Consider the following 26,207-nt stretch of genomic DNA (forward strand, 5'->3'; position numbering starts at 1 on the left):
GCTGTACAACCTCTCACGTCTGGAACGCGAATCAATGGAGACCTACATCCGGGACTCGTTAGCTGCCGGGTTGATCCGGAACTCCACCTCCCCGATGGGTGCTGGTTTCTTTTTTGTGGGCAAGAAGGACGGCGGACTCCGTCCATGCATTGATTACAGAGGGCTGAACGAGATCACGGTTCGCAACCGATACCCATTACCTCTGTTGGATTCAGTGTTCACGCCCCTGCATGGAGCCCAAATTTTCACGAAATTGGATCTTAGGAATGCTTATCACCTGGTTCGGATCCAGGAGGGAGATGAGTGGAAGACAGCATTTAACACCCCGTTAGGTCACTTTGAGTACCTGGTCATGCCGTTCGGCCTCACCAACGCGCCCGCGTCATTCCAAGCATTGGTTAATGACGTCTTGCGGGACTTCCTGCATCGGTTTGTCTTCGTATATCTAGACGATATACTCATCTTTTCTCCGGATCCTGAGACCCATGTCAAGAATGTACGTCAGGTCCTACAGCGGTTGTTGGAGAACCGGCTGTTTGTGAAGGGCGAGAAGTGCGAGTTCCACCGCACTTCTTTGTCTTTCCTGGGGTTCATAATCTCCTCCAACTCCGTCGCCCCTGATCCGGCCAAGGTTGCGGCGGTGAGAGATTGGCCCAACCAACGAACCGTAGGAAACTACAACAGTTCCTCGGTTTTGCAAATTTCTACCGGAGGTTCATCAAGGGCTACAGTCAGGTAGTTAGCCCCCTGACAGCCCTGACCTCCACAAAAGGCCCCTTCACCTGGTCGGATTGGTGTGAAGCCGCGTTTAGGGAGTTGAAACGCCGGTTCTCGACTGCACCGGTTCTGGTGCAGCCCGATCCCAATCGCCAGTTCGTAGTTGAAGTGGACACCTCTGACTCATGGATAGGAGCCGTGGTATCCCAGAGCGGGGAGTCCGACAAGGTTCTCCTTCCATGTGCCTACCTTTCCCTCAGGTTGACCCCAGCTGAACGGAACTATGACGTCGGCAATTGGGAACTTCTTGCGGTGAAGGAGGCTCTTGAGGAGTGGAGACACCTGTTGGAGGGAGCATCGGTACCATTTACGGTTTTCACGGACCATCGGAACCTGGAGTACATCCGGACTGCGAAGCATCTGAACCCCAGGCAAGCCCGCTGGTCACTGTTCTTCGGGCGTTTTGACTTCCGGATCACCTACCGCCCCAGGACAAAAAACCAACGATCTGACGCCCTGTCCCGGGTGCATGAAGAGGAGGTCAAGACCGAGCTGTCAGACCCCCCTGAAACCATCATCCCCGAGTCCACTGTCATGGCCACCCTTACCTGGGACGTGGAGAAGACTGTCCGGGAGGCCCTGACACGGAACCCGGACCCGGGGACAGGTCCGAAGGACAAATTGTACATCCCACCAGAGGCCAGGGCTGCGGTCCTTGACTTCTGTCACGGTTCCAAGCTCTCCTGTCATCCAGGGGTGCGAAGGACCGTGGCAGTGGTCCGGCAGCGCTTCTGGTGGGCGTCTATGGAAGCCGACATCTGGGAGTATGTCCAAGCCTGCACCACCTGTGCCAGGGGCAAAGCCGACCACCACAAGGCCCAAGGCCTCCTCCAGCCTCTGCCTGTGCCTCATCGCCCCTGGTCTCATATTGCCCTGGACTTTGTCACGGGCCTCCCGCCGTCCCAGGGCATGACTTCCATCCTCACGATAGTGGACCGGTTCTCCAAGACGGCCCAATTCGTGGCCCTCCCGAAACTCCCGATGGCCCAGGAGACTGCAGACCTCCTGGTACACCATGTCGTGCGTCTGCATGGGATTCCATCGGACATTGTCTCGGATCGTGGTCCTCAGTTCTCCTCCCAGGTCTGGAGGAGTTTCTGCAGGTAACTGGGGGCCACCGTCAGTCTCTCGTCTGGGTACCACCCCCAGACGAACGGGCAGGCAGAGCGGACGAACCAGGAACTGGAGCAGGCCCTCCGCTGCGTGACCTCCGCGCACCCGACGGCCTGGAGTGACCATCTGGCCTGGATCAAGTACGCTCATAATAGCCAAGTTTCATCTGCCACCGGCCTCTCCCCGTTTGAGGTGTGTTTGGGGTACCAGCCCCCATTGTTTCCGCTAGTGGAGGGAAAGGTCGGGGTGCCCTCGGTCCAGGCCCATCTGAGGAAGTGCCGTTGGGTGTGGCGTACCACCCGCTCTGCCCTGCTCAGAGCCCGGACAAGGGCTAAGGCCCATGCAGACTGCCGGCGTTCCCCGGCCCCTGCATACCAGCCCGGGCAGGAGGTCTGGCTATCCACTAAGGACATCCCCCTGCAGGTGGAATCCCAAAAGCTAAAGGACAGGTACATCGGACCATTTCCCATACTCAAAGTCCTCAGTCCGGCCGCAGTGAAGCTGAAGCTGCCAGCTTCACTGCGGATACACCCCGTTTTTCATGTGTCAAGACTCAAGCCCTGCCATACCTCACCACTGTGTGCCCCGGGACCAGCGCCGCCTCCTGCCCGGATCATCGACAGGGAGCCCGCGTGGACAGTATGCCGGCTCCTGGACGTCCGTCGAAAGGGCCGGGGGTTCCAGTATCTGGTGGACTGGGAGGGTTATGGCCCCGAAGAGCACTCCTGGGTGAAGAGAAGCTTCATCCTGGACCCGGCCCTCCTGGCCGACTTCTACACCCGTCACCCGGACAAGCCTGGTCGGGCGCCAGGAGGCGCCCGTTGAGGGGGGGGTCCTGTTGTGTGGGCCACTGAAGAGGAGGTACTGCTGGCCCACCACCACAAGATGGCGCGCTGCTTGAAGTGTGGGCTTCAAGCACGAGAGGGCGTCGGAGCGACCGGGAGTGACAGCTGTCACTCATCATCCGTACCAGCTGTCACTCATCCACTACACATCACCACCACCATAAAGGCCGGACTGCAACTCCACCTCCCCGCCGAGAAATCAGCTACCAATCAGGTAACTTCTCTGCTGACTTACAAAGTAACAATCTGAACTTCTTTGCAGCTGTTTTCCTGTGGTGTGTCTTTATCTGTGGGATTGGCATTTGGTGTGATCAGCGACGGCTTCGCCTCACACCCCAAACCAGATAAGTGGTTAAACAGGAACTGCACGAGTGTGTGATTGGAGGTGGAGGTGCTCCCTCCTAACTAAACACTGACTGTGGGATTACTGAGTGTGCGAACTCACACTCATCAGTACTGTCTCTGTTCTCTGCCAGCAGTACCGGGTCTGACTGCTGAAGACAGTGGCCACCTGGGGCGCAGGGCTTGGCGGCTCCGGTGTTCTTCAGATCCGTTGGTGGTGGAAGCTGTGTGGGATCCGGCTCTTCTCTCACCAGACGTCTTCTATCGTCGAGCCTGCCCACACGTCACCTTGTGTATGATTGACAGTCCACCATATTGTTATTGTCTGTACTTCGTTGTGCGATTCACAACATTAAATTGTTACTTTTTGGCTTATCCATTGTCCGTTCATTAACGCCCCCTGTTGTGGGTCTGTGTCACGACACTTTCACAATAAATCCCATATAAAAATCACTAAATAAAAATATGCTGCCACTTTGCTGACTTAAGAAATAAAACAAGACGTGACCAACACAGTTACTTGATTTTTACATTTCTGATGGATCAAACTGCATTACTTTAATCTTAAACTTTACAAATAGTAAGTTAGAGACCCACAGTATCCACTATGACCAGCATTCTGCTACTATGACAAAATATATAATAGTCATAACCAAATCTTTAAACAGTCTGAATTTGTATAATATATAAATATAAATACTGTTTTCACTGTTCTCATCACCCATTAGTTCAACAATGTCACATGATTAAAACACACACTACGATTGGCTCAGCTCAGCTCTGATTAGCATTTATTGCTTTACATTACATCTTGTAATTTCACATTAGTAATGAATATGGTCTGTGTCACGCTGCCGCACAGTGCTGGAATTAAATGCATCTTTTCATGACACAGATGCACTGAAGCCGTGCTCCACATGCTGAGGAACGTCTCTGTTCTCTGATATGAACTTCTGATAAGAACGTCGCTACTCATTTTTCATCTCAACAGACAAACTGATTTTTTAACTGATACACAATTCATTGTTCCAACCTGTCATCACAAAATCACAGCAAAGAAAAAACACCCCAAGCATCCAAAATACACCATCACAAGCAAGAAAGGCTGTACAATCACACAGGACCCATGGTCCTGGATAGCAACCACTCAGGCAGACAACTACTCCAACACTACTTTTCAAAAGTGGCATCCTCTTGGCCTTTTCCATTTGCTGTAGTCCTCAACACAAGGCACCTGTGTGTTGTATCTGAACAGAGGTGTGCCTCATGGCCAAAATGTCACAGGTGACATTCCCTCACTAGACAAACCGGGCTCAACATTTAACAGTTTTCCAGTTGTCTGACCCTGCTACAGAAGATTATCTAGTCTCGCTGAAAAACTGGATGGCCACAAATTTCTTACTTTAATGTCAGACAAGACTGAGATGATGGTTATGTTGGTCCAGAGAGATCCTTTAATGTTGTTGTTGGATGCACATCATTCATCATCGTCACCATCAAAAAAAAAAAGAAAATCTCAGAGTGACCTTTGATCCCTCACTGTCCTTCATCTTACACATTAAAGAGATTACTACAAACATTTATTTATTTATTTTTGCATTCCTTCCTTTTTCTAAAAAAACAAAACATAAAATTTCAGCTAGTTTACCAGAAACCACATAGAGACTTAAAACTTGATTTGAAAAAAAAAGTTAAAGAATTGTTTCAGTGTCACGTGCTACTCAAGAATGAAGGTCTATTTGAGTCATTTAATTGTAATGTTGATTAATTTAACATATTAATAACATGTGATTTCAGTCTCACTTTGTAATTTGACAACTTTTTTCTTCCAGTGAGCCATTTTAGATGTCTTTCATGGAATTCGATGCTGATGCAGATTTACACTTGTCTGCCAAGTATGAAAATACTAATTCTTAAAGATGTGCAGCCATGTCTACAGCAGTTCTAACGAGTTCAGTTGGCTGCTCGCTGTCAAATTATCTGTTGAAATCCCACCGGGTTACTTGGATGAGTCATGACAAACAAAGGGGGAAGGGAGATGTGGAAGGAGAAGAATTCTCAATTATTGAAAATAGGAGGTCGCTGTGAATCACAGCAGTTCTCCAGACACGCCAAGCTTGTTAAGTGGTGGCACCCTGTCATCCAGATGTCATGTCACTTGCCCCCACGCCACCACACAGGCAACACGTCTGCATGCTTCCTGGCCTCTGGTACATTGACAGATTCTTTGGAGGAATTATATTTGTTATAGTTGCCAGATGTGTTGAAAAAAAGGGAAAACACCAGGTGTAAGTGAAGAACAACATCGAAAATGCTGCCTTAGCAAAGCATAAACTGTTCTAAAAACAAATGATTGTCATTTTATTCAGCTATGAAACAACACCGGACAATGAAAACATCCGAATTGTTAACCCGTAGTAGCTCGGCAGCATTCATCATGAGATTAAAAGAAAAAAGAAAAAGTGGCGTAAGCATTTACAATGCATCCAAACATGGGGCCACCTCTGCCTCATTTTGTACACTGATAAAAATGAAACTTGTACAGACTTAACAGTGTGATACTGAACGATGACTATCACGATCCTTTGTCTTTTAGAATGTAATGACGTGTTCATGACAAGAAGATGAACAGGAATCATAACCTGCTCTTACAGGGTGTGAGGTTCTGTTTCAAGGGGCTGTGAGTGTGACTCAGTTGATATTTGGTCTCAAAAATAGGCAGAACAAAGGTCTTGGCCCATCTTGTTTGCACTGCATGAGACATAAGGCTTTCAATCTAAGATTTTTATGTCTCAGGTTTTCAAACATATAATTACATTGCACGTTTACCTTGCCTATGATTGTTCAGTGGCTAAAAGAAGCAGTTTACACATGCTTTTGCCTCATACAGTACCATTAATTAACTTTTTAGCCTCATCACTCACTCATCTTCAACCGCTTATCCGGGATCAGATCACAGGGACAACAGCTCCAGCAGGGGACCCCAGACTTCCCTTTCCCGGGCCACAATGACCACCTCTTCCAGGCCAGTGTGGAAATATAATCTCTCCAACTAGTCCTGGGTCTTCCCCGGGGTCTCCTTCCCGATGGACGTGTGTTGTAAAGCTCCCTAAGGAAGCCCAGCTTCCTAACGAAATCCATTTCAGCTGCTTGTACCCGTGTTCTAGTTCTTTCAGTCATGACTCAACCCTCATGGTCATAGGTGAGAGCAGGAACGAAGATTGACCAGATCGAGAGCTTTGCCTTTTGGCTCAGCTCCCTTTTTATCACAACAGTAAGGTAGAGTGAATTCAATACCGCCCCTGCTGCACCAATTCTCTGGCCAATCTCACACTCCATTGTCTCGTGAAAAGGACCCCAAGGCACTTGAACTCCTTCACTTGGGGCACAACCATATTCCCTACCTGGTTTCGTGCTGAGAACCATGGCGTCAGATTTAGAGGTGCTGATCCTCATCCCAGTCGCTTCACACGTGGCTGCGAACCAATCCAGTGAGTGTTGGAGGTCACACGCTGATGAAGCTAACAGGACCACTTCATCTGCAAAAAGCAGTGATCAGACCCTGAGCCCACCAAACTGGAAACGCCTCTCCCCTTGACTACGCCTCAATATCCTGTCCATGAATATCACAAACAGGATTGGTGACAAGGTGCCCTCATAGAGGCCAACCCCCACTGGAAACACGTCTGACATACTGCCGAGCACTCAAACACAGCTCTCACTTTGTGAGTACAGAGATTGGATGGCCCTGAGAATGGACCCCCTCACTCCACACTCCCACAGCACCTCCCACAGTATCTCCCGGGGTACCCGATCATGTACCTTCTCCAAGTCCACAAAACACATGAACACATGAGCATACTCCCAGGCACCCTCCAGGATCCTGTGATTCATTCATTCATTCATTCATCCATTCATTCATTCATTCATTCACTCACTCATTCATTCATTCAGAGTGATAAGGTGGTTGGTTGTTCCACGGCCAAAATGGAACCTGCATTGTTCCTCTTCAGTCAGAAGTTCAACTGTCCAGCACCCTGGAGTAGACTTTACCAGGGAGGCTGAGTAGTGTTATGCCCCTGTAGTTGGAACACAGTCTCTGGTCCCCCTTTTTTTAACTCTTTAGCCTCTGATTGCAAATCTGTTTGCATTATTAATAACTATGCTGAAATTCCAAACATTTAATTAAATTGAACATCTTCCTCTCCTATGATTGTTCAGTGACTAAAAGAAAAAGTTTACTCACATTTTGTGTTACGTACAATATTGTCACTTGTTTGCTTCTGATCGATGTGTTGAGTTTTCAAATGTTTAATTAATTGTTTAATTGTGTTTAATTACAATTGCATTACATAATGGAATGTGTTTGCATTAAATCAAATCAAATCAATTTTATTTATATAGCGCCAAATCACAACAAACAGTTGCCCCAAGGCGCTTTATATTGTAAGGTAAGGCCATACAATAATTACGGAAAAACCCCAACGGTCAAAACGACGCCCTGTGAGCAAGCACTTGGCAACAGTGGGAAGGAAAAACTCCCTTTTAACAGGAAGAAACCTCCAGCAGAACCAGGCTCAGGGAGGGGCAGTCTTCTGCTGGGACTGGTTGGGGCTGAGGGAGAGAACCAGGAAAAAGACATGCTGTGGAGGGAAGCAGAGATCAATCACTAATGATTAAATGCAGAGTGGTGCATACAGAGCAAAAAGAGAAAGAAACACTCAGTGCATCATGGGAAATCCCCAGCAGTCTAAGTTTATAGCAGCATAACTAAGGGATGGTTCAGGGTCACCTGATCCAGCCCTAACTATAAGCTTTAGCAAAAAGGAAAGTTTTAAGCCTAATCTTAAAAGTAGAGAGGGTGTCTGTCTCCCTGATCTGAATTGGGAGCTGGTTCCACAGGAGAGGAGCCTGAAAGCTGAAGGCTCTGCCTCCCATTCTACTCTTACAAACCCTAGGAACTACAAGTAAGCCTGCAGTCTGAGAGCGAAGCGCTCTATTGGGGTGATATGGTACTATGAGGTCTTTAAGATAAGATGGGACCTGATTATTCAAAACCTTATAAGTAAGAAGAAGAATTTTAAATCCTATTCTATTGTCTATTGTCTATTCATTACAAATGTTTAATTACATAGAATGTTTTACTCACATATTGTCATATGTTCACTGACCAAAAAAGCAGTTTATTTGAGTTCTCTGCACTTAGCACAATAATAGTAAAAAGCTTCATACAGTGGTATGTAACAGTTTGGGCACCCCTGATGATTTCCATGATTTTCCTTTATAAAGCTGGTTGTTTGGATCAGCAATTTCAGTTAAATATATCATATAGCAGACAAACACAGTGATATTTGAAAAGAGAAATTAAGTTTATAGGATTTACAGAAAGTGTGCAAGAATTCTTTAAACAAAATTACACAGGTGCATAAATTTGGGCACCAGAACACAACAGAAAAAGTACATATATATTTAGTAGATCCTCCTTTTGCAGAAATAACAGCCTCTAAATGCTTCCTATAGCTTCCAATGAGAGTCTGGATTCTGGTTTAAGGTATTTTGGACCATTCGTCTTTACAAAACATCTCAGGTTTGTTGGTTTCTGAGCATGGACAGCCCACTTAAAATCACACCACATATTTTCAATAATATTCAGGTCTGGGGACTGAGACGCCCATTCCAGAATGTTGTACTTGCTCCTCTGCATGAATGCCTTAGTAGATTTTGAGCAGTGTTTAGGGTCATTGTCTTGTTGAATGATCCAGCCACGACACAACTTCAACTTTGTCACTGATTCATGAACATTGTTCTCAAGAATCTCCTGATATTGACTGGAATCCATGTGACCCTCAAAGATTCCCAGCACCTGCACTGGTCACACAGCCTCACAGCATGATGGAACTACCTCCAAATTTTACTGTTGGTAGCAAGAGTTTTTCTTGGAATGCTGTGTTCTTTTTCAGCCATGCACATCGTCCCTTGTTATGTCCAAATAACTCAATTTTAGTTTCATTAGTCCACACCACCTTATTCCAAAATGAAGCTGGCTTGTCCAAATGTGCTTTAGCATACTTCAAGTGACTCTGTTTGTGGTGTGTATGCAGAAAAGGTTTCCTCTGCATTACAGCATCTCCTTGTACAAAGTGCACTCTATAGTTGAAAGATGCACAGAGACACTATCTGCAACATTATCGTGTAGGTCTTTGGAGCAGGTCTGTGAGTTGACTATGACTGTTCTCACCATCCTTCGCTTCATCTTATCTGAGATTTTTCTTGGCCTGCCACTTTGGGCCTTAACTAGTACTGTGCCTGTGGTCTTCCATTTCCTCACTATGTTCCTCACAGTGGAAACTGACAGTTGAAATCTCTGAGATAGCTTTTTGTATCCTTCCCCTAAACCATGATGTTGATCAGTCTATTTTCAGGTCATTTGAGAGTTGTTTAGAGGCTCCCTAAAGACATCAACATATGGAAACATATGGAAACCTAAGTTCTTAGGTTTCCATTTGATAGCATACTGATTATACCTTTTATTTTCCTATAGTATGCTAACAGAGTTACTTTAGATAGATACCAGTACACTCACACACTCACAGCTTCTGCTTCTACAACTTAGCCTACTAACTATATTTGATTTTACTACTAGTCTACATACTAGTTACTTATACTACAACCTTCTCCTGTGATGTCTTACTCTTCTTATGTCTTATTATTTATTATATTATATATGCCTCTTTCTTGAGCTGCCTCTTTCTTGAGTTCTGATGGGATAAAAAAAAGCTTTATAACCTACCATCCCTGGTTCTCAAGACCAGGCACCTAAGTAGCTCTACTCTACTCTTTTCTACTCGTCTATTTTACTCTTCCTTTTTAGATATTTAGATATACCTTTGTATACTGGCATAGTTCCGCCTTAGAATTGGAATATAATATATAAGATATACCTTACTGAATTTTCATATTGGCACTCATTAGAAGAGATGCAAAAAGGAGAGACATTTCTAAATGGCCACCTTAATTACCCTTTCTCATGACTGCATTCACCTGTGTAAGGAGGTCAAGGGTCAGTGAGCTTACCAAACAAATTTTGTGTTCCAATACTTAGAGCTAAATGTATTCAAATCAATAAAATGGCAAGGGTGCCCAAATTTATGCACCTGCCTAATTCCCAATAAAGGAAAATCATGAAAATGATCATGGGTGCCAAAACTTTGCATACAACTGTAGCTTCTGCCAGCCCAGTCTCACATTTTTTGTTCATGCTCCTGTCACGAAATGAGTAAAATTGTTGTCTTTTTTAACTCATTTTAACCCTGCTCCCACCCCCAACCATAACCAGCCCCAACCCCCTCCCCCGCTTCACTTTTAATTTCGTGTAGCCGTCACAGAATGGATTAGAATGTATTTGTGCTGCCATGACGAAAATGTGGTGCTTTCATTCAAATTGATGTGAAATTTTCGAGCTGTTCAAAAATCCCGATTCGCCAAGTCGGAACACTTCCCGACAATCGGGACACAAATACTCGGACACTTCCGGGTGTTCATAGGACACACAGCTTCAATCTTGTTCACACATCTTTAAACAGGGTACTCCATTGAGTACATCTTGACCTCTTTGACTGGGCTCCATTGGGATAAAAATTTGAAGCAAAAGCAGCATTTCTTGTGGTTCTGGCTGAGAATGCAGGTTTACTTTTATTTTCAAGTGGGTTCCCAGGTCTACACTTTAAAAGTCAGCCAGTTGGCAGGTCTGCACATTCTAAGCAACCCTGATAGGAGGCAAGCTGGAGTAAGCCGTTTCATGTTGTGAAAGTGTCGTGACACGGACCCACAACAGGGGGCGTTAATGAACGGACAATGGATAAGCCAAAAAGTAACAATTTAATGTTGTGAATCGCACAATGAAGTACAGACAATAACAATATGGTGGAATGTCAATTATACACAAGGTGACGTGTGGGCAGGCTCGACGATAGAAGACGTCTGGCGGGAGAAGAGCTCCCACACAGCTTCCACCACCAACGGATCTGAAGAACACCGGAGCCACCAAGCCCTGCGCCCCAGGTGGCCACTGTCTTCAGCAGTCAGACCCGGTACTGCTGGCAGAGAACAGAGACAGTACTGATGAGTGTGAGTTCGCACACTCAGTAATCCCACAGTCAGTGTTTAGTTAGGAGGGAGCACCTCCACCTCCAATCACACACTCGTACAGCTCCTGTGAAACCACTTATCTGGTTTGGGGTGTGAGGCAAAGCCGTCGCAGTCCACACCAAACGCCAATACCGCAGATAAGGACACCATTACAGGAAAACGGCTGCAAATGAGATCAGACTACTACACAAGGTCTTCAGATTCAGCAGAGAAGTTACCTGAATGGTAGCTGATTTCTCGGCGGGGAGGTGGAGTTGCAGTCCGGCCTTTATGGTGGTGGTGATGTGTAGTGGATGAGTGACTGCTGGTACGGATGATGAGTGACAGCTGTCACTCCCGGTCGCTCCGATGCCCTCTCGTGCTTGAAGCCCGCACTTCAAGCAGGGCGCCATCTTGTGGTGGTGGGCCAGCAGTACCTCCTCTTCAGCGGCCCACACAACAGTTTCATCCTGTTTTGGCACGTCTTGTGGATGATGGGGGATTGTAATTGAATGGTATTCTGTGGAAGAGCAGTGTATGATGGGGGATTGTAATTGAATGGTATTCTGTGGAAGAGCAGTGTTAGTGGTTAGCACTTGTGCCTAACAGCAAGGTTGTGGAATTGCATCCCTCCTGGGGCCTTTCTGTGTGGGTTTGGATGTTCTCCCCATGGTTGTAAGCATGCACTATTGGCTACAAAGTGGGTTAATTATTCTGATTTGATCAATAAATATAATAATAACTCAAAGTTATTATTGGGTTTTGTTTTGTTTTTTTGGACATACATTTGTGCTCAAAACTTTACATAAACTGGCAGAATTTTTGCTTTTTTTGGCCATTTTTAAGAGCGTATGAATGACAACACAAAAACGTTTTTTTCACTCATGGTTAGTGGTTGGATGAAGCCATTTATTGTCACACAACTGTGTTTCCTCTTTTTAAATCAAAATGACAAGAGAACTACCCAAATGAACCTGATCTAAAGTTTACATACCCCTGTTCTTAATACTGTGTATTGCCCCTTTAACATCAGTGACGGCTTGGAGTCTTTTGTGGTAGTTGTGGACGAGACTCTCTGATGGTAAAGCTGCTACTGAATATGTCTTGGACTTTAATGACAAAGAAAAACTAACAGTATGGCACTTTATGGTAAATCTGCATGGAGTAGACAGTTTTCAAAAACTGAGTGACTGTGCAAGAAGGAGAAGAGTGAGGAAAGCCACCAAGACACCCAGACAACCCAGGAGAAGTTATGGGCTTATGTGGCTGTGATTGGAGAAATTGTGCACAGTGCAAGCTTTGCATTTTGTATCACTACTCTTAGCTTCATAGTGGAGTAGAGCAGAGAAGTATTTTCTTTCACCAAAACAGATGAAATCCAGGCTTGCATCTCAGATGTACCTTCTGGCAATTTGTAGCTAAACTTTCAAGTCTTCTTTTTAAGAAAATCCTCCTCTATACCACTTCATCATGAAGATGGATAACTGGTGATACAAAATGCAAAGCTTGCACTGTGCACAATTTCTCCAATCACAGCCACGTAAGCCTATAACTTCTCCTGGGTTGTCTGGGTGTCTTGGTGGCTTTCCTCACTCTTCTCCTTCTTGCACAGTCACTCACTTTTTGAGAACTGTCTACTCCATGCAGATTTACCATAGAGTGCCATACTGTTAGTTTTTCTTTGTCATTAAAGTCCAAGACATATTCAGTGGCAGCTTCACCATCATAGAGCCTCATCCACAACTATCACAAAAGACTCCAAGCTGTCAGTGATGTTAAAGAGGGCAATACACAGTATTAAGAACAGGGGTATGTAAACTTTGGATCAGGTTCATTTTGGTAGTTCTCTTGTCATTTTGATTTAAAAAGAGGAAACACAGTTGTGTGACAATAAATGGCTTCATCCAACCACTAACCATGAGTGAAAAAAAAGTTTTTGTGATGTCATTCATACGCTCTTAAAAATGGCTCTGCTAGGGTATTAAACGTTTGAGTGCAACTGTAGTTGCAATTCTCATTTATGGACAGCCACCTGTTAGTCACTGAGGTGTTAGCTAGATTTACAGAGTTTGATAGTATCTCATTAGGCACACTGTCGAAACTTGTGATGTCTACAAAAACCACAACCTGTTTATCTGACCCCATACCAACCAAACTGTTTAAGGACTTATGGACCATTCTTGGACCAACTGTGCTGGAAATTGTTAATCTCTCGCTAACTTCTGAATCTATTCCTAAATGTTTCAAATCTGCAGTGATTAAACATTTGCTTAAGAAATCTAATCTTGACTCGAGTGTATTGAAAAATTATAGGCCGATATCAAATCTAACATTTTCTTCAAAAATTCTGAAAAAAGTGGTTTCACAGCAACTTGTTGATCACCCTACTGAGAATAATCTTTTTGAGCCACTGCAGTCTGCTTTTATAACATATCATTCCACAGAGACAGCACTCACTAAAGTAGTGAATGACCTTCTGCTAGCAATGGACTCTGACTCTATGGTTTTGGTGTTGTTAGATCTTAGTGCTGTGTTTGATACTGTGGATCATCATATTTTACTTGATAGGCTGGAGAATCATTTTGGGATCACTAGAAGTGCCCTTGTGTGGTTGACGTCATACCTGTCCAATTGTTGTTATTGTGCTTTGTATAATAACACTACTTCAAACCATAGTGATATGAAATTTGGGGTTCAACAGGGATCCGTTTTAGGCCCCCTGCTTTTCTCCCTTTATATAGCACCCCTTGGGCTTATACTACGGCATTTTGGGATTGACTTTCATTGTTATGCTGATGATACTCAATTGCACATGCCAATAACTGCTGGCAATCTCACTCACATAAAATCCTTAGAAGACTGCCTTGCAGCAGTGAGAAGCTGGATGTCTCGTAACTTCCTACTTTAAACTCTGATAATACTGAAATGATGGTTCTTGGTCTAGTAAGACATCAGCATCAATTTGACCAGTTAATGTTTTGCTTAGGTTTGTGTGTTATACGTCATACAGATAAAGTGAGGAACCTTAGGGTAACTTTTGATCCTACATTGTCCTTTGACATTATGAGGACTGCTTTCTTTCATCTGTGAAATATCGCGAAGGTTCATCCCATCCTGTCTATGGCTGATGCTGAGACTCTGATACATGCATTTATCTCTTCTAGATTGGACTATTGCAATGCTCTATTTTCTGGTTTACTGCAGTCCAGCATTAGCACCTTGCTGCTGTGTAACCTTGTTGCTGTGTAACCTTGTTGCTGTGTAACCTTGTTGCTGTGTAACCTTGCTGCTGTGTAACCTTGCTGCTGTGTAACCTTGTTGCTGTGTAACCTTGTTGCTGTGTAACCTTGTTGCTGTGTAACCTTGTTGATGCGTAACCTTGTTGCTGCGTAACCTTGCTGCTGCGTAACTTTGCTGCTGTGTAACCTTGCTGCTGTGTAACCTTGTTGATGTGTAACCTTGTTGATGTGTAACCTTGCTGCTGCGTAACCTTGCTGCTGTGTAACCTTGTTGCTGTGTAACTTTGCTGCTGTGTAACCTTGTAGCGGTGTAACCTTGTTGATGTGTAACCTTGCTGCTGTGTAACCTTGTTGATGTGTAACCTTGCTGCTGTGTAACCTTGTTGATGTGTAACCTTGCTGCTGCGTAACCTTGCTGCTGTGTAACCTTGTTGCTGTGTAACCTTGCTGCTGTGTAACCCTGCTGCTGTGTAACTTTGCTGCTGTGTAACCTTGTTGCTGTGTAACCTTGTTGATGTGTAACCTTGCTGCTGTGTAACCTTGCTGCTGTGTAACCTTGTTGCTGTGTAACCTTGTTGCTGTGTAACCTTGTTGCTGTGTAACCTTGCTGCTGTGTAACCTTGATGCTGTGTAACCTTGCTGCTGTGTAACCTTGTTGCTGTGTAACCTTGTTGCTGTGTAACCTTGTTGATGCGTAACCTTGTTGCTGCGTAACCTTGCTGCTGCGTAACCTTGCTGCTGTGTAACCTTGTTGCTGTGTAACCTTGCTGCTGTGTAACCTTGTTGATGTGTAACCTTGTTGCTGTGTAACCTTGCTGCTGTGTAACCTTGTTGATGTGTAACCTTGTTGATGTGTAACCTTGCTGCTGCGTAACCTTGCTGCTGTGTAACCTTGTTGCTGCGTAACCTTGTTGCTGTGTAACCTTGTTGATGCGTAACCTTGTTGCTGCGTAACCTTGCTGCTGCGTAACCTTGTTGCTGTGTAACCTTGCTGCTGTGTAACCTTGTTGCTGTGTAACCTTGTTGATGTGTAACCTTGTTGCTGTGTAACCTTGCTGCTGTGTAACCTTGTTGATGTGTAACCTTATTGATGCGTAACCTTGCTGCTGCGTAACCTTGTTGCTGTGTAACCTTGTTGATGTGTAACCTTGTTGCTGTGTAACCTTGCTGCTGTGTAACCTTGTTGATGCGTAACCTTGTTGCTGTGTAACCTTGTTGCTGTGTAACCTTGCTGCTGTGTAACCTTGCTGCTGCGTAACCTTGCTGTTGCGTAACCTTGCTGCTGCGTAACCTTGTTGCTGCGTAACCTTGTTGCTGCGTAACCTTGTTGCTGTGTAACCTTGCTGTTGCGTAACCTTGCTGCTGCGTAACCTTGTTGCTGCGTAACCTTGTTGCTGCGTAACCTTGTTGCTGCGTAACCTTGCTGCTGTGTAACCTTGTTGCTGCGTAACCTTGTTGCTGTGTAACCTTGTTGATGTGTAACCTTGTTGCTGTGTAACCTTGCTGCTGTGTAACCTTGCTGCTGTGTAACCTTGTTGATGTGTAACCTTGTTGATGTGTAACCTTGCTGCTGCGTAACCTTGCTGCTGTGTAACCTTGTTGCTGTGTAACCTTGCTGCTGTGTAACCTTGTTGATGTGTAACCTTGTTGATGTGTAACCTTGCTGCTGTGTAACCTTGTTGCTGTGTAACCTTGCTGCTGTGTAACCTTGCTGCTGTGTAACCTTGTTGATGTGTAACCTTGTTGATGTGTAACCTTGCTGCTGTGTAACCTTGCCTCTGTGTAACCTTGTTGCTGTGTAACCTTGTTGCTGTGTAACCTTGCTGCTGTGTAACCTTGTTGATGTGTAACCTTGTTGCTGTGTAACCTTGCTGCTGTGTAACCTTGCTGCTGTGTAACCTTGTTGCTGTGTAACCTTGCTGCTGTGTAACCTTGCTGATGTGTAACCTTGTTGCTGTGTAACCTTGTTGATGTGTAACCTTGTTGCTGTGTAACCTTGCTGCTGTGTAACCTTGTTGATGTGTAACCTTGTTGCTGTGTAACCTTGCTGCTGTGTACCTGTGCTGTGTAACCTTGTTGATGTGTAACCTTGTTGATGTGTAACCTTGTTGCTGTGTAACCTTGTTGCTGTGTAACCTTGCTGCTGTGTAACCTTGCTGCTGTGTAACCTTGTTGATGTGTAACCTTGTTGATGTGTAACCTTGTTGCTGTGTAACCTTGTTGCTGTGTAACCTTGCTGCTGTGTAACCTTGTTGCTGTGTAACCTTGCTGCTGTGTAACCTTGCTGCTGTGTAACCTTGTTGATGTGTAACCTTGTTGATGTGTAACCTTGTTGCTGTGTAACCTTGCTGCTGTGTAACCTTGCTGCTGTGTAACCTTGTTGATGTGTAACCTTGCTGCTGTGTAACCTTGTTGCTGTGTAACCTTGTTGATGTGTAACCTTGCTGCTGTGTAACCTTGTTGCTGTGTAACCTTGTTGCTGTGTAACCTTGTTGATGTGTAACCTTGTTGATGTGTAACCTTGTTGCTGTGTAACCTTGCTGCTGTGTAACCTTGTTGATGTGTAACCTTGTTGATGTGTAACCTTGCTGCTGTGTAACCTTGTTGATGTGTAACCTTGTTGATGTGTAACCTTGCTGCTGTGTAACCTTGCCTCTGTGTAACCTTGTTGCTGTGTAACCTTGTTGCTGTGTAACCTTGCTGCTGTGTAACCTTGTTGATGTGTAACCTTGTTGCTGTGTAACCTTGCTGCTGTGTAACCTTGCTGCTGTGTAACCTTGTTGCTGTGTAACCTTGCTGCTGTGTAACCTTGTTGATGTGTAACCTTGTTGCTGTGTAACCTTGCTGCTGTGTAACCTTGTTGCTGTGTAACCTTGTTGATGTGTAACCTTGTTGCTGTGTAACCTTGCTGCTGTGTAACCTTGTTGATGTGTAACCTTGTTGCTGTGTAACCTTGCTGCTGTGTAACCTTGTTGCTGTGTAACCTTGTTGATGTGTAACCTTGTTGCTGTGTAACCTTGTTGCTGTGTAACCTTGCTGCTGTGTAACCTTGCTGCTGTGTAACCTTGTTGATGTGTAACCTTGTTGCTGTGTAACCTTGTTGCTGTGTAACCTTGCTGCTGTGTAACCTTGTTGCTGTGTAACCTTGCTGCTGTGTAACCTTGCTGCTGTGTAACCTTGTTGATGTGTAACCTTGTTGATGTGTAACCTTGTTGCTGTGTAACCTTGCTGCTGTGTAACCTTGCTGCTGTGTAACCTTGTTGATGTGTAACCTTGCTGCTGTGTAACCTTGTTGCTGTGTAACCTTGTTGATGTGTAACCTTGCTGCTGTGTAACCTTGTTGCTGTGTAACCTTGTTGCTGTGTAACCTTGTTGATGTGTAACCTTGTTGATGTGTAACCTTGTTGCTGTGTAACCTTGCTGCTGTGTAACCTTGTTGATGTGTAACCTTGTTGATGTGTAACCTTGCTGCTGTGTAACCTTGCTGCTGTGTAACCTTGTTGCTGTGTAACCTTGTTGATGTGTAACCTTGTTGCTGTGTAACCTTGCTGCTGTGTAACCTTGTTGATGTGTAACTTTGTTGCTGTGTAACCTTGCTGCTGTGTAACCTTGTTGCTGTGTAACCTTGTTGATGTGTAACCTTGTTGCTGTGTAACCTTGTTGCTGTGTAACCTTGCTGCTGTGTAACCTTGCTGCTGTGTAACCTTGTTGCTGTGTAACCTTGTTGCTGTGTAACCTTGTTGATGTGTAACCTTGTTGCTGTGTAACCTTGCTGCTGTGTAACCTTGTTGATGTGTAACCTTGTTGCTGTGTAACCTTGTTGCTGTGTAACCTTGCTGCTGTGTAACCTTGCTGCTGTGTAACCTTGTTGCTGTGTAACCTTGTTGATGTGTAACCTTGTTGCTGTGTAACCTTGCTGCTGTGTAACCTTGCTGCTGTGTAACCTTGTTGATGTGTAACCTTGTTGATGTGTAACCTTGTTGCTGTGTAACCTTGCTGCTGTGTAACCTTGTTGCTGTGTAACCTTGCTGCTGTGTAACCTTGTTGATGTGCAACCTTGTTGATGTGTAACCTTGTTGCTGTGTAACCTTGCTGCTGTGTAACCTTGTTGCTGTGTAACCTTGTTGCTGTGTAACCTTGCTGCTGTGTAACCTTGCTGCTGTGTAACCTTGTTGCTGTGTAACCTTGTTGCTGTGTAACCTTGCTGCTGTGTAACCTTGTTGATGTGTAACCTTGTTGATGTGTAACCTTGCTGCTGTGTAACCTTGCTGCTGTGTAACCTTGTTGATGTGTAACCTTGTTGATGTGTAACCTTGCTGCTGTGTAACCTTGCTGCTGTGTAACCTTGTTGATGTGCAACCTTGTTGATGTGTAACCTTGTTGCTGTGTAACCTTGCTGCTGTGTAACCTTGTTGCTGTGTAACCTTGTTGCTGTGTAACCTTGCTGCTGTGTAACCTTGCTGCTGTGTAACCTTGTTGCTGTGTAACCTTGTTGCTGTGTAACCTTGCTGCTGTGTAACCTTGTTGATGTGTAACCTTGTTGCTGTGTAACCTTGTTGATGTGTAACCTTGTTGATGTGCAACCTTGTTGATGTGTAACCTTGTTGCTGTGTAACCTTGCTGCTGTGTAACCTTGCTGCTGTGTAACCTTGTTGCTGTGTAACCTTGTTGCTGTGTAACCTTGTTGCTGTGTAACCTTGCTGCTGTGTAACCTTGCTGCTGTGTAACCTTGTTGCTGTGTAACCTTGTTGCTGTGTAACCTTGCTGCTGTGTAACCTTGCTGCTGTGTAACCTTGTTGATGTGCAACCTTGTTGATGTGTAACCTTGTTGCTGTGTAACCTTGCTGCTGTGTAACCTTGCTGCTGTGTAACCTTGTTGCTGTGTAACCTTGTTGCTGTGTAACCTTGCTGCTGTGTAACCTTGTTGATGTGTAACCTTGTTGCTGTGTAACCTTGCTGCTGTGTAACCTTGCTGCTGTGTAACCTTGTTGCTGTGTAACCTTGTTGCTGTGTAACCTTGTTGCTGTGTAACCTTGCTGCTGTGTAACCTTGTTGATGTGTAACCTTGTTGCTGTGTAACCTTGTTGATGTGTAACCTTGTTGATGTGTAACCTTGCTGCTGTGTAACCTTGTTGCTGTGTAACCTTTCCATCTTTTGACTCACCTGATCATAACACTTGCACCCGGAGTTCTGAGAGCAGTAATGCCAGATAGAATCTCAGGCTGCGTTCCGAGCTAGCACAGCATTCCCAAATGTTTACTTCCTTTAACTCCGTACAGTGTCACGTCTAACGATCCCACATGGCTAGCATGCTAACAGCTAAAATGGACACTGGCAACAGTTAAAAATTCAGGTGTCGCACAGAATGCTAACCAGACACGGCAAACATTATTATCTGGATCCATTTGTTCATGTTTGTGGGAGAAGCTCTGATATATGACTTTTTGAGAGCAGGGAGCTGCAGCAGACAACATGATTAGGAGCATTTGTTATTCAGTGTGATTTCTTTGCTGCAACCACACAGAAAACAAGTGGGCTTGGACCTGATTTGTGGATGACTGGACAATGAACATTATGAATTTCTGACAGATGAATTGGAAAAGACTTTCTTTTCCATTTACACTTCAGTGGGACTTGTAACATTGTTGTTGGTTCTTTTTGTTGTTTCTGCTTGTTTCCATCTGATTCATTTTGTTGTGGATGCAGATTGTAAACATTTCCCTTCTCTCTGGTTTGATTAATTAATTGCTTATTAACAATGTCATCAGCAGAGTCAACCTTCACTCGACTTTCATAATATAAAGGTTGACTTTAAAACAATGTGAAGTCATGAGAGAGAATACACAGGATTCAACAGCGGCATGGTGCCCATTTTTAAAACATCATGTTCAGCACTAAGAAGCACAAAGCTATAACTGATGCTCACAAGCAGGAAAAACAATGCTGATAGTAAAATACGACAGAACAGAAGTTGAACTGGAGCAAGTGAGGTGAATATTGCACAGGGAATTGTCAATGATACAGAGCGAACCACTGCCTTCCAGATATGCCATCCCATCGGATCCAGCTCACAGAGCATCCTGCTTCCTGTCAACACATCCGCTGTAAGATAAGAGCCTGTCTGCACACTGTAGATACGCAGGTAATTTAGCCTACAAGAAAGCAAGTAAAAGAGCTTTCTTGTCTGCAGGATTACTGAGGTGGAAAAATGTGGATTTGATGTTTGTTTCTCTGGTGTCGTGGGTTTTAAATGTGTGTGTATCATACACAGAATATCTCAGCACTGTACGATTCAAAGGATCCATTAGTGAAGCACACGCAGCACTGTGTGTGACCTTACCTCCTGCATTCACTTAGCACTGAATAGCTGCTTTAAACTAAGAGTAAAAATGTGAAGGGTTCAACTGCCTCGCTCAGAGTTCCATGTTAACACAATCTGATACAAATTTCAACACGCTGTTACAGCCTGCTGGTAATTCAAGGGTATGGACTCATTAATTCAGCATTCTAATGTTCAGGTTTTACCTTTAACCTTTGTGAAAAATGGTCGTCACAAATCATATACTCAGCTGAAACATTGCAGTGCCAAGTGTAAAGGTTCACAAATGTAATAAATGGACTGCATTTATATAGCGCTTTTTCATCCGCATCAGACACTCAAAGCACTTTACAATAATGCCTTACATTCACCCTGATGTCAGGGTGCTGCCATACAAGATACTCACGACACACAACTAGGGGAATACGGACCTTGCCCAAGGGCCCTTAGTGAATATCCGGTCAGGCTGGGATTTGAACCGAAGATCCTCTGGTCTCAAGCCCAACACTTAACCACTAGATCATCACCTCCCCAGTCCTCACCAAATTCACATCCAGGATGTACTGAAGACCCCAACACAGAGGACAGATAGTTTGGGGAGCACAAAGTTCTTTAATCACAGTCCACAAACAGTCCAAGGTCAACTGAAGACAGTCAACCATTAAAGATAAAGATTTCTGTTGAGGTTAAACTGACCCTGTGAACTCTGACATTTGGCCTGTTTCTTGGAATAGTTTCTATCACCATGGCCACAATACAGAAAGAGCTCGGCAAAATGCAGTTTCCAGCTCTAACAGAAGACTCAATGGGTTAAAGAAAATGATTTGTTACAGAGGTGGGTACAAAGTTGTAAATTAGATCTGGACTCAGACCTCATCACGACGGTGGGATGAGCTGAGATGATCTTGAATCCTATTAATAGAGAAGGCAGGAGATGGAGCCCATCCCCAACATCAGATAGGGACCAGCTAGTTGCGGTGGGGCAGCAGCAGGAGTGTCAGGCGGATAACTGAAAAACATCAAGAGGTGAGTGAGATAGTGAAGTATTTAAAAAAACATGCCTGCTTATAATTGGTTTCTGGTGAAGATTAGCAGTGACATCTGATTGACATATTATGTGAATGATGTAGTTAATTAGCTGATTGTGTGAGACACTAAACAGTGACTCTTTTGGTAGAATGGACAATATGCTTCATATGCAGGAAACTGTCCAACTCATGGTTTGGGCAATCTGTCCAGGCAGTCTACATTCAAAGGAGGCATGCAGGACAAACAAGGTCAACCAGGCACAAACACTGGTCAACAACTAGGAATCACAAGGAGAAAAGCAATAACACTGGGAGACATGGTGAAATGAATAACATACAGTTTGATTGGGTACAAAGGGAGCATCCCCAAAAGTCTCAGCTGTTCACAAGCAAAGATAGGGTGAGGATCACCACTTTGTGAACAACTGCATGAAAAAATAGTCCAACAGTTTAAGAACACTTCAGGAAACCACTGTCAGTTAACAAAGTTTGCCGCTACATCTACAAGTGCAAATTAAAATTCTACCATACAAAGTGAAAGCCATACTTCTTAATAGGACTAGCTGTTAAAATCCCAAAGAATCAGCAAATCAGTTGTTGGAGGTGCCCTCTTAGATGGGATGGGATCAATGATCACAAGGTGCCACCACCACGCCACATCTTCAGTTGTTTGCCCCGAACGTCATTGGGTGTTTCAGCCACTTACAACAAGACACCCTCTGCCGAGGTTGGCCCATCCCAGGCTGATCAGACCCGGGCGTGCAGCATATGGGGGGGGGGAGCACCTGGCGGTCATTTGGAAGCCCAAGTTGCCTCTTTGCGTTTCAACCACAACCAGTGACTGCTCCACTCTGCTACAGTGGCAAGTTCTTGATTAGCTTCCTTTGGGCCTGCCCTCTGATCCCTACTTCTTTCAGGAACTTTGTGGTGGATCTGGCTACAAAGCCTCTAAAGCCGAACTCCACAGGCCACACCTTCACACTCCAGCCCCGCCCCTCTGCTTCAGCTGCTAGGTTGAAATATCGCAGTCGCTTCCTTTCAAATGCCTCATCGATGGCATCCTCCCATGGAACGGTCAGCTCAACGATGAAGACACGTCGGCAGGATTTGGACCAGAGGATCAGGTCAGGACGCAGGTTGGTCGCTACAATTTCGAGTGGGAAGGTGAGCCTCTGGATGAGGTCCACTTGCATTTCCCAATCGCGGGCTATGTTCAACAGGCCCTGATCCGGGGATAACTTGGTCCCTCTTTTTTCTCCTTCCCAAACGAAAATCTTGCGTTGGAAGGTAGGCTGGGGGTTTACGGGCATGGGGTTGATGGTTACCCTCCTGTTCTCAAGTTCAGCAGCCAAGCACTTCAGCCCCTGGTTGTGGCGCCAGGTGTATCTTCCCTGTGTCAGGCTTGCCTTGCACCCCACCAGGATGTGTTTGAGGGTTGCCAGGGCTGCACACTGGACACAGGCTGGGTCTTCTCCATACCAGACATGTAGGTTGGTTGGAGATGGCAGGACAGCATATGTGGCTCTAATGATGAAGCTTAGCCGGTTGGACTCCATGCTGCTTAGGTCACTCCATGTGATTTTCTTCCTCTCCATGCCCTCCCACTTCATGCAGTGGCCTTGTTGAGCTTGGGAGACAGCTGTGACACACCTGGCTGCTTCTTCCTGGTTTCTCACTTCTTCCACCACCATGTGCCGCCGTTCTGCTGGGGTAGCCTTTTGCCATGTGGATGCTGTTGCTTCCAGACCCAAGCCACCTCTGCCATGCTGGACATGCCCCACTATGTCCCGGTGTCTGAGGGCAGTCTTTGCCACCACAACTGCCACAGATGGTTTCCATTTCCTCCCCGTTGCTAGGGTTGGAGCAGCTCCTCTGATGACAGGATCACGGGATTCGTTAAGAGTCATCTCTAGCCTTGCTTTGGCACATTTGTACTCCTCCACCAAGCTTGAAATCGGAAGGGAGAGGGCTCCATTGCCATACAAGCCTATGCTGGTAAGGCATTTAGGCAGTCCAAGCCACTTCCTCACTTGCGCACTCACCAGCCTCTCCAGCCTCTTGGCATGGGATAGCGTGACCTCATAGATGGACAATGGCCACATGAGACGGGGCAGCAGCCCGAACTGAAAGCACCACAGCTTCATCTTTCCAGGCAGATCTGTGTTGTTGATCGTCTTAAGGCCGCTGATGGTGTCCTGCCTGAGTTGCTCCACCTGCTTCGTGTCCTTAAGATCTGCACTATACCAGCGGCCGAGGCTTTTAATCAGCTTCTCCAGAACTGTGGTATTGGCTCGTTGTTGATGTGGAACTTCTCATTGGTTAGCTGGCCTTTGACAATGGAGATGCTGCAGGATTTACTGGGTTTAACCTCCATTCGTGCCCATTCGATGTTTCCCTGTAATTTATCCAGCAGGCGCTTGGTGCATGCTCCTGTTGTTCTTATTGCTGTCATGTCATCCATGTATGCTCTGATTGGAGGAAGACGGAATCCGCTCTTCAACCGTTCTCCTCCAACCACCCACCGGGACGCTCGAATAATGAGCTCCATTGCCATGGTAAACGCCAGTGGAGATATGGTGCAGCCCGCCATTATGCCAATCTCAAGTTGCTGCCAGGCTGTTGTACTAGCCTGTGTAACAATGCAGAACTGGAAGTCTTGGAAATACGGTTTGACCAACCTTGTGATGCCTTCTGGGACTTGAAAGCTGACCACAGGATCTCATGAGGCACTCACCCAAATGCATTGGCAAGATCCAAGAACACCACATGCAAATCTTTCTTCTCTTTCTTAGCCATCTGCACCTGGTGCCAGATGACATTTGCATGTTCCAGACATCCTGGGAAACCACTTATTCCTGCCTTCTGCACTGAGGTGTCAACAAAGTTGTTCCTCTGCAAGAAATCCGAGAGCCTCTGGGCCACAACTCTGAAGAATATCTTTCCTTCGACATTCAGAAGACTGATCTGTTGGAACTGATCGATGGTTGAGAAATTCTTCTCTTTGGGAATCAGGATCCCTCCTGCCCGTCGCCATGCCTTTGGTATGATTTATTTTTTCCATGCCACTTTTATTAGCCTCCAGAGGTACTTCAGGACTCCTGGCGAGTTCTTATAGAACCTATATCAAATCAAATCAAATCAATTTCATTTATATAGCACCAAATCACAACAAACAGTTGCCCCAAGGCACTTCATAAGCCATACAATAATTACAGAAAGACCCCAAATGTCAAAATGACCCCCTGTGAGCAAGCACTTGGCGACAGTGGGAAGGAAAAACTCCCTTTTAACAGGAAGAAACCTCCAGCAGAACCAGGCTCAGGGAGGGGCAGTCTTCTGCTGGGACTGGTTGGGGCTGAGGGAGAGAACCAGGAAAACCAGGAAATCATCTCCTATATGGAACGCCGTTGGGTCCAGGGGCTGAGGTGGTTCTTGCCCGCTTTACTGTGCTTTCAACTTCGTTCCATGTAGGAGGCCTTGTTTCCATCTGGTGCTCCGGTGGGTGGATTGGTGGCATGTCGTGTGGGATGCTGGCTGGCACATACCTCTGTTTGTCAGAGTAGGTCTTCCTCAAGTGCTCCTCTAGCTCCCTTATGGGTGCTTTGAGGGTCCCCGTTTTCTCCTTGACAAAGAGGTGTTTAATGAACCTGTAGGGGTCTCTGTAGAAGGCTGTTCTTGTTCGTTCCTTCTTCTTATGTTGCTTTCTCAAGGATTCTGCTCTTCGCAGTGTTGCAAGACGCTGTTTAATGTCGCCCTGGAGTGCCTCAAGTCCTTTCCTTTCCACCCCTGTGGCCTTCTTCCACTGTTTTCTCAGGGACCTTCTTTCTTTCACCAGTCTCTCATCAACAACATCCACAAACACCGCTGCCTTCTCTGGGCCTGAGCTCATTTGAAATGGACAGACGCAAAGTGGAAGAATGTGCTGTGGTCTGATGAGTCCACATTTCAAATTGTTTTTGGAAATCATGGACGCGGTGTCCTCTGGATACAAGAGGAGAAAGACCACCCAGATAGTTACCAGCGCAAAGTTCAAAGCCAGCATCTGTGATGGTATGGGGGTGTGTTAGTGCCCATGGCATGGGCAGCTTGCACATCTGTGATGGCACCATCAATGCTGAAAGGTACAACTAGGTTTTGGAGCAACACGTGCTGCCATCCAAGCAACGTCTTTTTCAGTGATGTCCCTGCTTATTTCTGCAAGACAATGCCAAGCCACATTCTGCACGTGTTACAGCAGCGTGGCTTCGTAGTAAAAGAGTGCGGGTACTAGACTGACCTGCCTGCAGTCCAGACCTGTTGCCCATTGAAAATGTGTGGCGCATTATGAAGCACAAAATATGAGACCTCGGACTGTTGAACAACTGAAGATCAACATCAAGCAAGAATGGTAAAGACTTTTAACACGTAAGGATGAAA

At 45.5% G+C, this 26,207-nt stretch overlaps 1 long non-coding RNA gene across 2 annotated transcripts in view; it reads left to right on the forward strand.

Moving 5' to 3' along the window:
• The first annotated feature begins 5,465 nt into the window (after nucleotides 1-5,465).
• Nucleotides 5,466-26,207, forward strand: part of LOC117507660 — a 29,423-nt gene continuing 8,681 nt past the window's right edge. The window contains exons 1-2 of one of the 2 annotated variants that reach the window (XR_004559815.1): nucleotides 5,466-5,483; nucleotides 13,127-13,136. This is a non-coding gene — a long non-coding RNA (uncharacterized LOC117507660). Of the gene's footprint in view, nucleotides 5,484-13,126; nucleotides 13,137-14,307; nucleotides 14,321-26,207 lie in introns of those variants that run through there. The other variant, XR_004559814.1, reaches the window with a different exon arrangement.

This window comes from Thalassophryne amazonica, chromosome 3, assembly GCF_902500255.1.
Source record: "Thalassophryne amazonica chromosome 3, fThaAma1.1, whole genome shotgun sequence".
NCBI classification, from domain to species: Eukaryota; Metazoa; Chordata; class Actinopteri; order Batrachoidiformes; family Batrachoididae; genus Thalassophryne; species Thalassophryne amazonica.